This window comes from Neophocaena asiaeorientalis, unplaced genomic scaffold (assembly GCF_003031525.2).
Source record: "Neophocaena asiaeorientalis asiaeorientalis breed wild unplaced genomic scaffold, Neophocaena_asiaeorientalis_V1.1 scaffold43, whole genome shotgun sequence".
In the NCBI taxonomy this organism is placed as follows: domain Eukaryota; kingdom Metazoa; phylum Chordata; class Mammalia; order Artiodactyla; family Phocoenidae; genus Neophocaena; species Neophocaena asiaeorientalis.
Window position 1 is genome coordinate 572276 of NW_020173674.1, and position 15420 is coordinate 587695.

Sequence of the window (15420 nt, forward strand, 5' to 3'; positions counted from 1 at the left end):
GTAAGTTGTTTTCCTGGCAGGGGCCACCCGTGACTTGTCCTATTTTAATGGGGAAGGCTTGGCTGGGGGTCACGCCAAGGGCAGGGCCCAAGCCACTATCACTGTCCTATCACTCCTGGGCCAAGAAACATTCAGCTTTGAGGCCGGAGGGCCAGGAAGAGGGACGCATGCAAGGATTTCCTGCTGCCGAGCCCTTCTCCAGCTCGTGGATGGAGACACCCTCCCTTGGTGCTGGGATAAGCAAAGTCCAGAGCAAGAAGGGAGAGGGAGCAGGGCGTGTCACGTGCAGCGGAAGCTTCCAGATATGGCTCCAGAGCCAGCACAGCAGATCTGCTGTGTCCCACCCCCACCAGCCCATCTGGCCGGGACCGGGGTGACTGCTGGGACTTGGGCATCTTGTGCTATCTGGCGTGTAGGTGTCCAGTCAGTGGCCGGGCAGGTGCTAAACTCCGAGGTAGGCTTCTGCGATGGGCAAGTGGCCATGCACAGGGCTGCGTGCTCTGTGGTGTCAGTCATGGGTTTTAATGCTTCTCGTCATCCCACACCCCACGTGCAAATGCCCCATAATGAAGGGGAGGGGTGGTACGTGTGTCAACGAAGCCAAATGGGCAGAGTTTCTCGGTGGCTGTCACGGGGCACGTGGAATGGTGGACCCTGGGAGGCTGTCCACGTCCCTGCCACAGCACCTGTGATGGTGACCTTTTTTGGAAATAGAGTCTCTGCGGATGTGACTTAGGATCTCGGGAGGAGTTCGTCTTGGATTTAGGGTGAGACCTCAGTCCAACGACTGGGATCCTTATAAGAGGAGAGAGAGGAAGGTCCAAGATACAGGCGCAGGGGAGAAGGCCACGGGCTGAGTGGTCCCGCAGCCACCAGAAGCTAGATGAGGCGGGAAATGGAGTCCCCCTCAGAGCCTCCAGGGGCACCAACCCTGCACACATCTTGATCTTGGACTTCCGGCCTCTAGAACCGTGAGAGAATCCATTTCTGCTGTTCCTAAACCATCAGCTTCGTGGTTATCTCTTAGAGCAGCTGCAGGAAACTACTCTAGTGGTGCTGAAAGGCCTGAACTGATATATTTTAGGTATGTTTTCTTTCTTGAAGTTGTTTTTCTCAGGCTAATCTTAAAATTGGGTTATATTCCATCAGCCCACCCTGGCCGGGCCCTTAGAGGAAGGAGCTGCAGTGGGTGAATGTCGGCCTGAGATGCCACAGAACACCCTACAATATGAGGCCCATTCAGTGCTGGCTGGCTGGCTGCCAGCATGGCTGATCCGGCCTTTAAGGTCAAGGGGTACCTTAGGGAGACTGGAGGTCATGGTTCCCTGCTCTGGGGGTGAGCAGGATGCCTGAACTGGCAGCATCCTGGGGGGATGCTCCACCCCTCCCCTGGTTGGCGTCATCAGCTGCGTTGCTCCTGAGGCGGATGGCTGACAGGGGAACGGACGTGAAGTGGTCTTGATGACAAGCCACAGGACGGGATGGTGGGGTGCATCCCGACATGTCCTAGGCCCCCAGAGCACCAGAAACCCCAATGACACAGAACCCTCGGGCATGGGAATAGGTGTTAATTAGTATCTAGGTTCGGCCGGTGTAGCAGAGCCCCCAGCCACTGTGGCACAAACACGGGCAGCTTGCGAGCTAGCGCAGTGCAGGGTGTGGTCCAAAATGGAGCTCCAGCCATCAGAACCGTGCTCCAAGTAGGTAGGATGGAAAAGGAGGGGCAAGGGTTCAAAAGCATGTCACCAAACGTGTGTTTTGGGTTGAATTGTGTCCCCTGAAAGTTCACATGTTGAACTCAGAATGGGACCTTATTTGGGGTCGTTGCAATGTAATTAATTCAGATGAGTTCCTGCTGGGTAAGATGGGCCCCGGGTCCAACATGACTGGTGTCTTTGTTAAAAGGGGAAATTTGGACACAGAGAGAGACATGCATCGAGGGAAGATGGTGTGAAGAGACACAGGGCAAAGACGGCCGTCTACAAGCCGAGGACAGAGGTCTGGGTCAGATCCTCAGTTACAGCCTCAGAAGGAACCAGCCCTGAGGACACCTTGATCAACAACTTCCAGCCTCCAGAACTGGGAGATAATACATCTCTGAATTCCTTTCTCTACATCATAAGCAGGAATTTCTGGCATCTCAACCTTGTTTTAACACAGGGCCACTGAGTCCAGCTTCCAGGCAGTCGGCTGCCCAGGCAGACTCAGCTGACCCAGATCGCTGGGTGCCCTGTGGGACTGGTCCACTCTCTCAGAATCCATCCTACACACATTCTGCAGAGTTCGGTCAACAGAAACTCAACTTTCTGCAGTTCTCCTGGCAGCTAAGCCTTTCCAATCCGGGTCTGACTTTTTTTCATTTTAATAAATAAATAAATAAATTTATTTATTTATGTATGTACGTATGTATGTATTTTTGGCTGGGTTGGGTCTTCGTTGCTGTGCGCAGGGGTTACTCTTTGACTCTTTGTTGCAGTGTGTGGGCTTCTCATTGCGGTGGCTTCTTTTGTTGCGGAGCACGGGCTTTAGGCATGCAGGCTTCAGTAGTTGTGGCACGTAGGCTCAGTAGTTGTGGCACATGGGCTCAGTAGTTGTGGCACACAAGCTTAGTTGCTCTGTGGCATGTGGGATCTTCCCAGACCAGGGCTTGAACCCATGTCACCTGCATTGGCAGGCGGATTCTTAACCATGGTGCCACCAGGGAAGTCCCCGGGTTTGACTTTGTATTGGGACTTGACTCTCCCAGGTCGTAAGGGATGGAGCCGGGCCAGGGAGCTTTGCGGGGAGCTGACTTTTCTCTTACAAAGTAACCCCTTCAAGGGATGTCATGACGTGGTCTTCAAGTGTGGGGACAACTTTGCCCAGAGAGGGGAAAGGGGCTGTGAAGGGTGATGGGGGCTCCTGGAAAGTAGGGGTTAGGGTCCCCTGATCTGCCATATTCCCCCTACCCCCCTTCTCTGGGCCCCACTAGCGTGCCAGCTTTTACTGAGCGCAGCCGGGGAGGCCATAGATTCACCTTCTGTGTCTCTCTCTTTTTTTTAATAAATTTATTTACTTATTTATTTATTTTTGGTTGTGTTGGGTCTTTGTTGTGGTGTGCAGGCTTCTCATTGTGGTGGCTTCTCTTGATGCAGAGCGTGGGCTCTAGGTACATGGACTTCAGTAGTTGCAGCACACAGGCTAAGTAGTTAGGGCTCGTGGGCTTAGTTGCTCCGCAGCATGTGGGATCTTCCCGGACCAGGGCTCGAACCCGTGTGCCCTGCATTGGCAGGTGGATTCTTAACCACCGTGCCATCTGCGTCTCTTTTGTAACAATCCGAATCTGCCGTGTGTGGCTCTGGGCTCAGTTTTATGGCTGCGAGAGAGGAGACCTGCTGTCATAGGCAGGTTCCCACCTCCCTAAGGTGAGCGGTCAGGGGCTTGAGCCCGTCCCTGTCTGCCAGGTGGTTGGGCTTCCTTCGAAGTCCCCACCCACCACAGAGTTCGTATCATTGGCATATCATTCCTGGTCAACACAGGTAGCCACTGGGGCCCCAGGACGCCACATCCTGTCCCTGAACATGCATGGCTGCTCAGGGCCTCTAGCCACGCCTGGACCAGGCTGCCAACCCCAATTTTCTGGAAGGTTATTGTCTGCAACGCACTCCAGAGATTATGGGAAGGAAACTGGGTCACTCATAAAACTGACAGGCCCAGGTACAAGTGGAGACACAGCCAGCTAACGTCACAGGAGCCCCCTGGACACCATGGCTCCGGGCTCTGGCCTCCCTGGCTTTCATTTCTTCTCCTTTACGATGCAAGTGTTGGGGCCCTCCCCTCCCGCTAGACACGGAAGGGGAGCCTGGGAACCAGCAATGGCTACAATGGGACACATGTCCAGTTCACACACCCCAAGAAACGAAGCACTGCATGCTGCCGAAAGTGACCTGTCCCTCGCTGAGGAGTGACCGTGGTCAGGGAGGGCCGCATCGACTTAGGCCCGAAGCCTGACGACTAAGTGATCTGCAGGGCAGTGAAGGCGGGGCAGGAGGCAGGAGGCTGGGGGCTTTCGCACAGCCAGCTGTGTGTCTCACCAGGCTCTGGGACCACCCCACAACATACACACACGCTGGTGGGAAGCAATCCCAGGAGGCTTGGGAAGCCCAGGGTCAGCAGTGAGAGGAGGTGGGATGCCTGCCCATCTCCAAGCCCCTCCTCCCAGAAGCCCCTGCACCCTGGGCTGAGCTTGCCCTCTGTCCATGCCCCGCATGAGCCCCTGCAGCCTCTCTGCATCGCCCTGCCCTGTGAGTGGCTGCCAGGGGTGGGTCACAGTCTCCTCCTCTGAGTCCCCTGGCCTGGCTGTGGTAGGATAATCTCCCGGCCTGGGGATGCTGGCCCTAGGGGTCTCTCCCTCAGGAAGCCCTCTGCTGGCCAGCCCTTTGGAGGGTCTTGGAAGGTGGTGAAGTTGCTGCCTTATAAGGATTCCGGTCCCCATGGCTTCTGGCTCCCCCCAGGGGTCCCAAAGGACCAGAGCCTGGGTGCTTCGTCCTCCTGGCCAGGGTCCACCCGGGCCTGGCCTCTCAGCGGGAGCTGAGGAAGTGAGCCAGGGTGGGTCTGGGCTGGTTCCAGGTACACGGCCTGGGTGATACCAGATGAGGAAGGATCCTCTTCAAAGCCATTCTGCTTCATGAAGGAGAGCTCGGCAGGGCCCCTTGCTCTCCAAACAAACTCCCTGGATTCTGTGCCTGCCTAGGGCCCTGCAGTGTGCTGCAGGTGGGCCGCAGTGGCCGTCCTCACCGCCACCTCCCCAGGCTGCAGAGGTTCGTGGTGCCAACAGTGGCAAAGGGTGTGGTAGGTCAGTGAGGAATCGGATTCAAGACTGGGCCCTGGTCACCTGGTGCTGTCAAGGGATGGCGGTGGAGAGTTTTCTCGGCTCGCCCTCTGTAAAGAAAGGGGCTGGCTCTGCACAGCCCAGGTGATGTGCAGCAGGCCGGCAGAGCTCTGATGGAGACTGGTCCCCCGAGGCCGGCAGCAAGCTGCCCCAGGACCTCGGCTGGGCAGGGCGGTGGGGTCAGGGCGGCGGTGCGTCCCGGTCAGGGGTCGGGCGCTGAGGTGTCTGCTGGGAGTCAGGGTACTGGGGATCCGGCTCGGTGGAGCCTGGTGGGCGGGGTCGGGGCGTCGGTGGCCCGGGGCAAGAGAAAAAAAAAAGCCGGGTCTGTGGCACCGCCGAGGGGCTTCTGGCGAAGGCGCCCCTCCCCAGCATGATGTCATCTCGAGCAGTCGGCCCGTCTTTCTAGCAATGGAGCATTTAACCCAGCGATTTCCAAAACAGCGTGGCTTTTCCCTGGGAGTGGGACTAGCGAAACCCGCGTCTTGCCGGGGAAGCAGCTCCTTGACCTGGGTTCTGGCGGCTTATTAGGCCCTGATTAAAATGACTCGTTCCCGAGGGAATCTGGACACCGGGCGGTGGGGGGTTGGGATGGCTTAGGGGAACTGCTGCTCTGCTCGCTGTCTTCCATCAGGGACAGGGTTCTTAACGACATGTGTCCCCTCTGAGTGGAAAAATCCACCCCAAAAAGTGCAACGGCCGGGTGGCCGGTGGGTGCACTGTTGGTCCACCGATACATTTGACTTTGGTGCGCAGAAACTCCTGTTGCTTTTCAGGTAGCTGTCCCCTTTATCTAGTTAAAAAAATAGACACAAAGCCAGCTTCCTGTCTGGTTTTATTTCTTGTTTGTTATCCACCAGACGTTTGTGGATTTCAACACCTGAGGTTTCGGTATATTTTAAAGAATGCTTGTGACTTCATCTACTGGTAAATGCTGTTGTCCTGAACCCTCCCTTGATCCCGTCATCTCCTTAGACTGGAATGGAGGACCCAGACTGTGGAAGGTTAGATTTTCTGTCCCTTCCCTTTCTCTGCAAGAAATCGGTGTGGAAACACACCCTGAGGTCTGTGCTTTTACAAGTCGGGCAGTATCCTTTCTCTCTTTCTTTGCTGTGTAATGTGATTTCATAGACAGTAATATTTGTAATCGTAATGCGTCTTGGAAAGCTAAGTGTGGGTGTGCTACTGCTTCAGGAGACCCCTTGGGCCAAAGCTTAGCCGCCTTAAATTAGCCATCACATCTGTCCTTCCATTTTGGAAGAAAATTGCATTGGGCAGGTCATTGAGATTGAAACCCATTTTCTTGGACAAGTGATCATCTACAAACTAGATGTGTTCTGTGCTGGGTCTGCCACATAGTGGAGACTTGGCTGTTGACTGAGTGTAGACAGACTTTCTCCACCCCGCACGGTGGCATTTGGGGCTGATGACTCGTGCGGTGCTGTCCTGTGCTCTGCAGCATCCCTGGTCTCTACCGCCTAAATGCTTCAGTTGTGACAACCAAAAATGTTTCCAGCTATTACCCTGCAGGGCACAACCCCTGCCCCCGCCACGCCCAGCCTGAGCCCCTGGTGTAGACCCATGAATAAGACAGTGTCTTCCTTGACAGAGCTTCTGCAAGAAGATGCGCCTAATCCCTTGGAGGGCGTGGGGGGGGGGGCAGCTGTTTAATACGGCCCCTCCTCAGAGCCAGCTTTCCTCGCCGTCCTGTTAGCCCCTCATCAGCAGCGGCGCTGTCCTCTCCCCTCAGAGCAGCGTCAGCAGCTCGTGGCCCCGTGGCCTGCCCCCACCCCACAGTGGAAGTCCCACGGGGTGGGGGCCACGTCTGTCTGGCCCACCACATCACTCTTCCCGGCTGGCAGTGTGGCGTGAGACGACACCCAGTGGATGAGGAGACAGCGCCCAGCTGGGGCCTGCTCTGGCCGAAGGGCATCGCCGGCCGAGGCCGGAGGGTGTGCCCACGGCAGGGAGGAGGAGCAGGTCTGGCTGGAGGTGGGATCTGACAGCGAGCCCTGGTGGGAGCTGCCCCGAGCCGAGCCCTTAGTAGCGGGGAGAGGGGTCCCTGCTGCCCCCTGCCCAGCCGGCTCTGCTTCCCTGTTGTGAGGGTGAGCCAGGTGGCCGGGTTCTGTGGGGAGAGGGCAGCCGGGGCCCTGGCCACGGAGCTCGGTTTCCTCCACTGACACGGACGGGTGGGTTTGGAGCTGAAGTATCACTGAAGCATTTCAGCTCTAAAATCGCAGCTCCCTTTTCCCTTTCTGCACAACGTAGTCTCTTAAATGTACCCCTTAGGAGTGAGCTCTGCCTCGGGTTGTGCCTCCCTTTGGGATCCGCTGCGGTAGACGGGCTTGGAGGGCTGCGCCTCTTTGCGCTGGTGGCAGTGACTGTGCCCCAGGATTTGAGAGGTGCCCGTGTCCTCGTGTTCCGTGGAGCTTTGTGGCTCAGGTAGAGAACCAATTCAGTGCCCCCAAAATTAACTTGGGGACTTCCCTGGTGGCACAGTGGTTAAGAATCTGCCTGCCAATGCAGGGGACACGGGTTCAGGCCCTGGTCCGGGAAGATCCCACATGCCGCGGAGCAACTAAGCCCGTGAGCCACAACTACTGAAGCCCGCACACCTAGAGCCCATGCTCCGCAACAAGAGAAGCCACCGCAATGAGAAGCCCGCGCACCGCAACGAAGAGTAGCCCCCGCTTGCCACAACTAGAGAAAGCCCACGCACAGCAACGAAGACCCAATGCAGCCCCCCCCCCAAAAAAAAAATTAAGGTTCATTTTGCTCTTTCTTGTCTGTACATTTAAAAAATGCTGACTTTTTGAAAAAATTGCTCTTCTTGCATATTTTCTTTTGCACTCTTCTGCATAATTTACATTCCTTAGAAACCGATTTAGGAAGTATGTGACGAGGCTCCTGGGAGGGACGGACCACCAGGCTGGGGGAGGAAGGAAGGCTTTGGTCTGGTTGAATGTTTCTGCCAAGGCTGGTGGTTGCTGCTTCTAGGAAATACCTGTGTATTCTTCCCTGTGTTTCCCTTCTGGCTCTTCTGAAGGGGTGGGGGTGGGTCACTGCTTCTCTTACGAGACGTTGAAATGTCCTGGTGATAAGTGTTCTCATGCCACATACTCAGCATTACTTTTCTTTCCTCTTAAAATGATTTCGCTCTGTTTTCTTTGGCACCGACACGTGTCAGGATTTTGTAGTTGCGGAATTATTGGAAAGGCTATCTTTGTGGGATTAAAAGGCATTTCTGGGCTTTAAAAAAATCTAATAGACCCGAGGGTAAGATTCCGGAATGCCGTGGGAAAAGGCGTTTTGCGTTACTGTGACCAGAGAGAGGGGCTCTGGCGGGAGCTCTGAGCAGGAGGGGCTCTGTGTTCCTTGAATGTCACTTGCAGGTTCTTGGGCACAAGGCCGGCCTCCCAGAGCTCAGATTTCAAAACTTCTAAGCTGCCAAGGATGGAAAGTCTTTCTGTGAGTCTGTGGCAGACTTGTCTGGCGCTGCGCTGCCACGAAACTGTGTGGTCCCTTCCCCGTGAGCTGGCCTCCGGGACGCCCTGGGGGCCCACGGTCACATGCTGTGCTTCCTCCGAAAGGCTGAGCGGTTCTGAGTTCCGGGACAAGGTGGGGCCTCAGGTTTTGGATAATGGGTGGCATCTGGGCTTGTTGTGGAAATGCTGCTGGGGTTCTGAGAAATGGAGCACGCAGCCCTGGTCTCCTGAGGTGCTTGCAGACAGACAGACAGACAGGGTGGGAGGTGAGTTCCTGCCAGCACGTCCGTGTGTATCGAGCACCTCCTGTGCTCAGGACTCCTGCGACAGGCACGCACCCCTCCCGTCCTGCCCTCCCTCTGGTCAGCACGGGCGTTGGACACGGACGCCGCATTGGGAGCTACAATGTCCATGCCTCTGTCAGCCTCTGGCGGCTGCAGCGCGGAGTAAGTTAAATGACTTCGCTGCCAGCTCAGCACGGTAGACGGGATGATACTCACTGCAAAACAGAAATGAGCAATTTCCACTAGGCCACGTGACGCCTAAAATGTTGGATTACAAAACTGTATTTACTGATCTTGGCGTTTTCCCTCTGCAGAATCGTCCTGACTTTGGTATGAAGGTTGACACAGTTGAAACGTGTCATTTTATTAGGAGGAGAATTGCAGGATAGGTTCCAGTGGGCATTCCCTCGTGGAGGTGGGAGCTGAGGCTGTGTGAAGAGATAAGCTCTCGCCCTCTGTGCTGGAGAGAGGGTTGTAAGGGTTCAGCCAAGGTGCGTTGAATAAAGACCTTGTAAGGAGGAAGCGGCCCTGTTTTAAAACGGGGCCTTGGAGACCGACTTGGGAAGAGGACCTAGAAGGGTATGGGGATGGCGCTGTGGGGTGCCAGCAAGGGAGAGGCGAGGCCCAGCCTAGCCCCAGGCGCTGTCACTGCCCACTGGGCACAGCCTCTGCGCAGCACTGTCGGCAGGGCAGCGGAGGAGGGCCAGGGCTCGTGACCACCTAGATGAGAGCGAGGGAGGCGGGGCCACCGAGGCTTCTGCTGGGACGGCGGGAGACACACAGCTGTGGGGTGGGCCCGTGGTCTGGCCCTTGCAGTTTGTGTGAGTCGGGGTGCGACGGATTAAGGAGGGCGGTGATGTGCCTGCAGCTGCCCTGTGCCCAAGAAAGAGAGGAACCCCTATGCAGGGAGGCTGACACCCTCTTCCCTGGCGCGGTTCTGGCCCCGTGTAGCTCCCTTAGCCTCCTGGTACCTCAGGAAACAGGGAGTGGCTGGCTGACTGCTGGATGTGTTCATTAAGGCAGAAACTTCTGGCCAGTGGTTTGGGTCAGATCCTGATTCTGTCCCTTTTTCTTTCTCACTTTTGCAAATTGTGGCCCTAGACAGCCTGGAGTCTTCATTTTGCCCGACATTTAAACCCAGTGAGGGAATTCCCTGGCAGTCCAGTGCTTTCACTGACGAGGGCCCAGATTTGAGCCCTGGTCGGGGAACTAAGATCCTGCAAGCCATGCAGCGCAGCCATAACAAACAAACAGACAAACAAAAACCCCCCAGTGAGACTTGCAGGGGTTTTGCGTTCAGCCCTCTTCTTGTATTCGGGATGTTTCCCGTGTGCGGTTCTTTCCACCTACCCCCATCTGCAGGATTGCTTAAAAGCGTGGAGACCAGAATCCAAATTGGGTTGCTTGGCTTGTATTTTGCATTGCAAGGTCAGTTTTCTTTCCTTTAAAATCCTTTCTGCCGGCAACAGAAGGGCGACGTGAGGATTAGTTATTTTGTGTACTTAGAGCACCTTGAGCTCCTTAGGGCGGGCAGTACTGTGGGGATTTGTGTTTTGCTTTTTCCGTGGCCGGCCTTCCTTTGTGTGATGGGGTTGAGAGGGCAGTTATGTGTTTCTATTGCCGTTTGAACAGCATTGAAAAAGGGCACTATGTTGATGTTGAACAGTTTTTTAAAGCACAGTAGGAAAAATAGAGCAAGAAAATGAGTATTTTGGAATACTTCTGGATTGCATTTATTGCTATGGAAAAATGCAGTTCAGTAGCTGTTTTGGGGGGGAGGGAGTCTTGTAAGGTACAACCAGATCAGAACCTTCTTTTGAACCTCACTGTGCCTGTGAGAGCGAGAGTCTCCTGGGATGGAGCGCGTGCTGACTTGGGCCAGGTAGTCTGCATAAGCCCTCCTTCCCTGGAGCACATTTCTCACAGTCTCAGGGACTTCTGTCAGTTAGCTTGCAGCTTCTGTTCAGTTCATTCCCGGGTTCAAACTTCCATCGCCTCATTACTTTGCTACAGTTTGAGTCGTCCTTGCCTGGAGTAGCACAGCCAGCTTTCCCAGCACTGAGAACGTGGAGGCAGAGGGAGGTGGGAGGGTGATTGTCTGAGGGTCCGTTGGTGCTGAGTGGTTCAGTTCCCGAGGCTTGGCTTTTCTGAGGTTGTCGTCCATGGGGTGGGGCCGTAGGTCCCTTGCGTCTATGGCTTCCTGAACTGTCTTACGGGAAAGCTGGTCACAGAGGGAGGAGATGCTCTTTTGTTGGAGCTGATGTCTGTCTGATGTGCATTCTCTGATGTAGCATTTGCTGTAGATCCAATATAAATCTGCTTTGTAAGTAGCCAAGGAAACATTGCTTTTCATATTATGTTCTTGTTGTTTTGCTATAATTTTGATACAACCCCAAGAGTGAAGGGTGTTTTGAAGGTGTGTATTTCAAAATTTATTTCTTTATTTTTCTGGATTCTATTTTTTGACATAATTGTTTAATTCATTCATTCGAGAAATCTTTTGGGTGCCCATTGTGTGCTGGCATTATTCTAGGCACCGGGGATTCAGTGCTTAACCAAATGGACAAAATCCCTGTACTTTCAGAAACTTAAATTCTTGTGGGAGTAGACAGAATAAATGACAAGATGGGTTTTTCTCGTTTACTTTGTCCGCTCTCACAAGAATGTGCGTTCTAGCCTCCTGTGTCCGTCTCCTCACTTCAGTGACACCTCTGGGCTCCATTTGGGTCCCCTGTCCCTAGGCAGTGAGCCGGGCAGTCGTAAGGCTCCTCTTGTTTGTTTCCTGACTCTCAGTGACCGCTGTTTTCCATAGTCTGTTGTCCAGTGTCTGAAAACTATTGTTTCATATAATTTTGTTCAGGTTTTTAGTTGCCTAAGGTGGGAGGGTAAATCCTATCCCTGTTTCTGGCCAGTAGGTTTTGGGGAGTTAGATAGCCAAGACGAATTCAGAGGCAAGGTCTGAGCTAGAGGTAAGACTACAGCTGCATTGTTTATAGGTGGCTTTTGATACCAGGAGACTGGGAAGCCGACCTGGGAAGCTGACCGAGGGGGTGGAAGTATCACAGGCACTTTACCTTTGTTTACACATCGGATCTTCATGATGATACTGTATAGCAGGCACTAAGTTCCTTCCTGTTTCATGGAGGAGGGAGCCGAGGCCCAGGAGCCCAAGGCCCTGTCTCTGGAGTGGTTGAGCGAGGACCCAGACCCAAGCTGCTGGGCTCCAGGTCTTTCCTCTGAACCACAGTGCTGGGCCAGCTCTCCAGGCGGACGGCCAGAGCTCCCAACGTGCCAGCCCTAAGCAGCTGGGCAGCCTGGGCCAGCGAGGAGGGCTGGTCAGGTGGGTCACAGGAGAGGACTGCGCAGGGCTGAGCCCGACGGGGTGGTTTACAAGAGAAGAATTGGGAAATGAGAGTCTCAGCTCTCCCGGAGCTTTGCTGTAAAGAGGTGGTGACGCAGAGGGTAGAGGGCAGGTTGGCCCCTGTTGCTGCCCTGACACTGGAGCATGCTTTTAGCAGCGCTCAGCAGCACCCCTGTAACAACTCGTGTTCTGCGCATCAGAAGTGGGCACGGCCTGGCAGCGGGGTGCTCTGCCTGTCTCCCAGGCTGAAACCAGGGTCCCTTCTGGAGACTGGGTGACGCTGCTTCCACTCGGTCCCGCACGCCTTCTCTCGCGGCCCCTCCCCGGACCCCTCAGGGGAGTCCCTCTCCAGATTTGGATCTCCCTGACCTCTCCCTCCAGGCAGGGAGAGCCTCCGCTCGGAGGGCTGTTGCGAGTAGACTGGGCTGCTTGCATGACCCGGGTCATTCCCCAGTCTTCGTGACATCTGCAGAGTTCCTTTTGCCCTGGAAGGTAGCTCACGGGATCCTAGTATTGGGGTGTGGGTGTCTTTGGGGGGCATACTTCCTATCACAGTGGGGACAGGAACGCTTTTTTAAGATTAATTCATTTGCTCAGCAAATTACTGGGTTCCTGTTTTACACAGTGAGCAAAAAAACAGATAAGAGTACTGCCATGTGGCTTACGTTCTAGCGAGGCAGACACTATAAATAAGTACAATGTGCAGTGCATCGCATACTATATTAAGGGGAGAATAAAGGGAAAAATAAAAGGGGGTTGCAATTCAGATAGGGAAGCTGGGGGTCAGGTGTCCCTGGAGTGCTGGTGGGCAGGTGGGGAGGCCACAGGGGCTGGACTTCAGAGCCGGGGGACGGGGAGAGGTGCATGGTGGGGATCTTGGAGCCGGTTAGGAGAACTCTGGCTTTCACCCTGTGTGACAGGCCGAGCCAGTGCAGGGTGAGCAGAGGCGGGACTTACCTCTGGGGAGAACTCCTGACTGCTGGGTTGAGAAGAGCAGGGGAGACCGGTTAGGAGGCTCTGAACCAGGCAAGAAAGGTGAGGACCTGCTAGGAGGTGGGAGGTAGACCGTGTTTGTTAGCTGATGGGAATGACAAGGGCCAGGGGGAAAGTGGAGGGGCAGAGGTGCAGGGGGAGGTGGTGCTGGTGAGGGAACAGGCGCCCCAGCCACCAGTGATGGGGGAGGGAGGAGGTGTTGGAGGAGAAGCTGTGAGGGGGCCCCTGGGAAGAGCTGACCAGGGCCTCCCTGGGCTTCACATGTGAGGCCAGCCCAGCAGAGCTGGGGGGTGTGTCACCAGGCACGCTCAGATCTCCAGGCTCACCTGCCAGTTGACCATGAATTGGACTCAGCAGGGAGGGGTTTGGCCAGCAAGTGCTTAGATGGAGGAGAAGTGTCGGGGCTTGGTTTATGTGATGGGATTGAGGCTGGTAAGAGGGCGTGAGGACGGGGAGAGGGACAGAGAGAGAGAGGGTCGTAAGTCCTGGGGGCGCAGTTGGGTTCAGAGTTTGCTTACCTGATGTAGTGAGCTGAAAGGACGGGCTGTGGGGTCCCTGCAGTGGAGCGTGGGGAGGGTGACGGTTGGCGCGGTGGCCCTGGCGGGGCCAGATCTTCTGAGGAGCCAAGATCAGGGCTAGTGGGTTTGGGGGTCGTTCATCTTGGAATGGCAGGGAGAGGGCTAGGGTTATAGTAGGTGCTTGGGCAGGTCTTCCGAATTATATTCATTTTTGCTATTTTCTTGTCCTCAATTAAATGTTTAAAAAAATGAAAATCAAGAATGTAGTTTAAGAAGTTAATTATAAAACACTTGACCCTCACCTCATTCCCCCATTCCTAACCTCGGAGTCAGTTATTTTCATTTTTATCCATCTCTTCTAATATTTACTTTAAAAAAATGTGATTATTCTAAATTACATACCATTCATGGGTGTTTTTCCCCATTTAGTCATTATTTATTAACTTCTTACTGTGGAAGATGAGGATTTAACTTAGCTAAGCTTTCCTTTTCCCATTGTCTAGTAGGTCACAATATTTTATCTAACTAATCTGTAACATTTAATTAATGTCTGAAAATATTCTTCTTAGCTGAGAATAACGGTTTGACTCTTTCTCTAATTGAACTATATTTGATTTACAATGTTGTGTTAATTTCTGCTATACAGCAAAAGTGATTCCGTCATACATATATATTCTTTTTCATATTCTTTTCCATTATGGTTTATTACAGGATATTGAATATAGTTCCCTGGGCTATACAGTAGGCCGTTGGTGTTTATTCATTCTATATATAATAGTTTGTATCTGCTAATCCCAAACTCCCAGTCCATCCCTCCCCAACCCCCCTGCCTCTTGGCAACCACAAGTCTGTTCTTTTTGTGACTCTGTTTCGTAAATAAGTTCATTTGTGTTGTATTTTAGGTTCCAAATATAAGTGATATCATACGGTATTTGTCTTTCTCTCTTTTTTTTTTTTTTTTTTTTTTGCGGTACGCGGGCCTCTCACTGCTGTGGCCTCTCCCGTTGCGGAGCACAGGCTCCGGACGCGCAGGCTCAGCGGCCACGGCTCACGGGCCCAGCTGTTCCGCGGCATGTGGGATCCTCCCGGACCGGGGCACGAACCCGTGTCCCCTGCATCGGCAGGCGGACTCTCAACCACTGCGCCACCAGGGAAGCCCTTTTCCTCAGTTTTGAAGGCATGGCTCTACTCTTAGTTCCTAGTGGTTTGAAATGTTGACATGCTGTGCCCGGGTGTGGCATCAGTGGCTTTATTCATTCTGGTAATTCATGTCCTTCGGGTTGGGGGAAATGTTTTTGTTTTATTTCTTTGATAATTTCTTTTCACTTTCTCCTTTTTCAGTAATCCTCTAATAATAGTTGAAATGTGGACCTCTTGGCTTACATTTTCTTACTGTCTTATCTCTCGTCTTCCATCTCTTTGTCTTTGTGGTATTCTGTTTTCTGTGACTCCGGCCCTTCTGAATTTTTCTTTCTCCTGTCACTTTTACAATTTGAGGGCTTTCTTTTTTTTTATTGAATTATAGTTGATTTACAATGTTGTGTTAGTTTCTGGTGTACAGCAAAGTGATTCAGTTATACATATATATTCTTTTTCATATTCTTCTCCAACATAGGATATTACAAGATATTGAATATAGTTCCCTGTGCTATACAGTAGGACCTTGTTGCTTATCTATTTTGTATATAGTAGTTTGTATCTGCTAATCCCAGACTCCTAATTTATCCCTCCCCTTCCTGCCCTTCCCCTTTGGTAATTGTAAGTCTGTTCTCTACGTCTGTGAGTCTGTTTTTTTTTTTTGTAAATAAGTTCGTTTGTATCATATTTTAGATTCCGCATACAAGTGGTACCATTAATATTTGTCTTTCTCTGTCTGACTTACTTCGCTTAGTATGATCATCTCTAAATCTGT

General features: G+C 53.2%; 1 protein-coding gene across 1 annotated transcript in view; it reads left to right on the plus strand.

Annotated features, from left to right (window-relative positions):
* AP2A2 (adaptor related protein complex 2 subunit alpha 2) overlaps positions 1-15420 on the plus strand; it is a 68806-nt gene that overhangs the window by 61 nt on the left and 53325 nt on the right. The window lies entirely within an intron of this gene.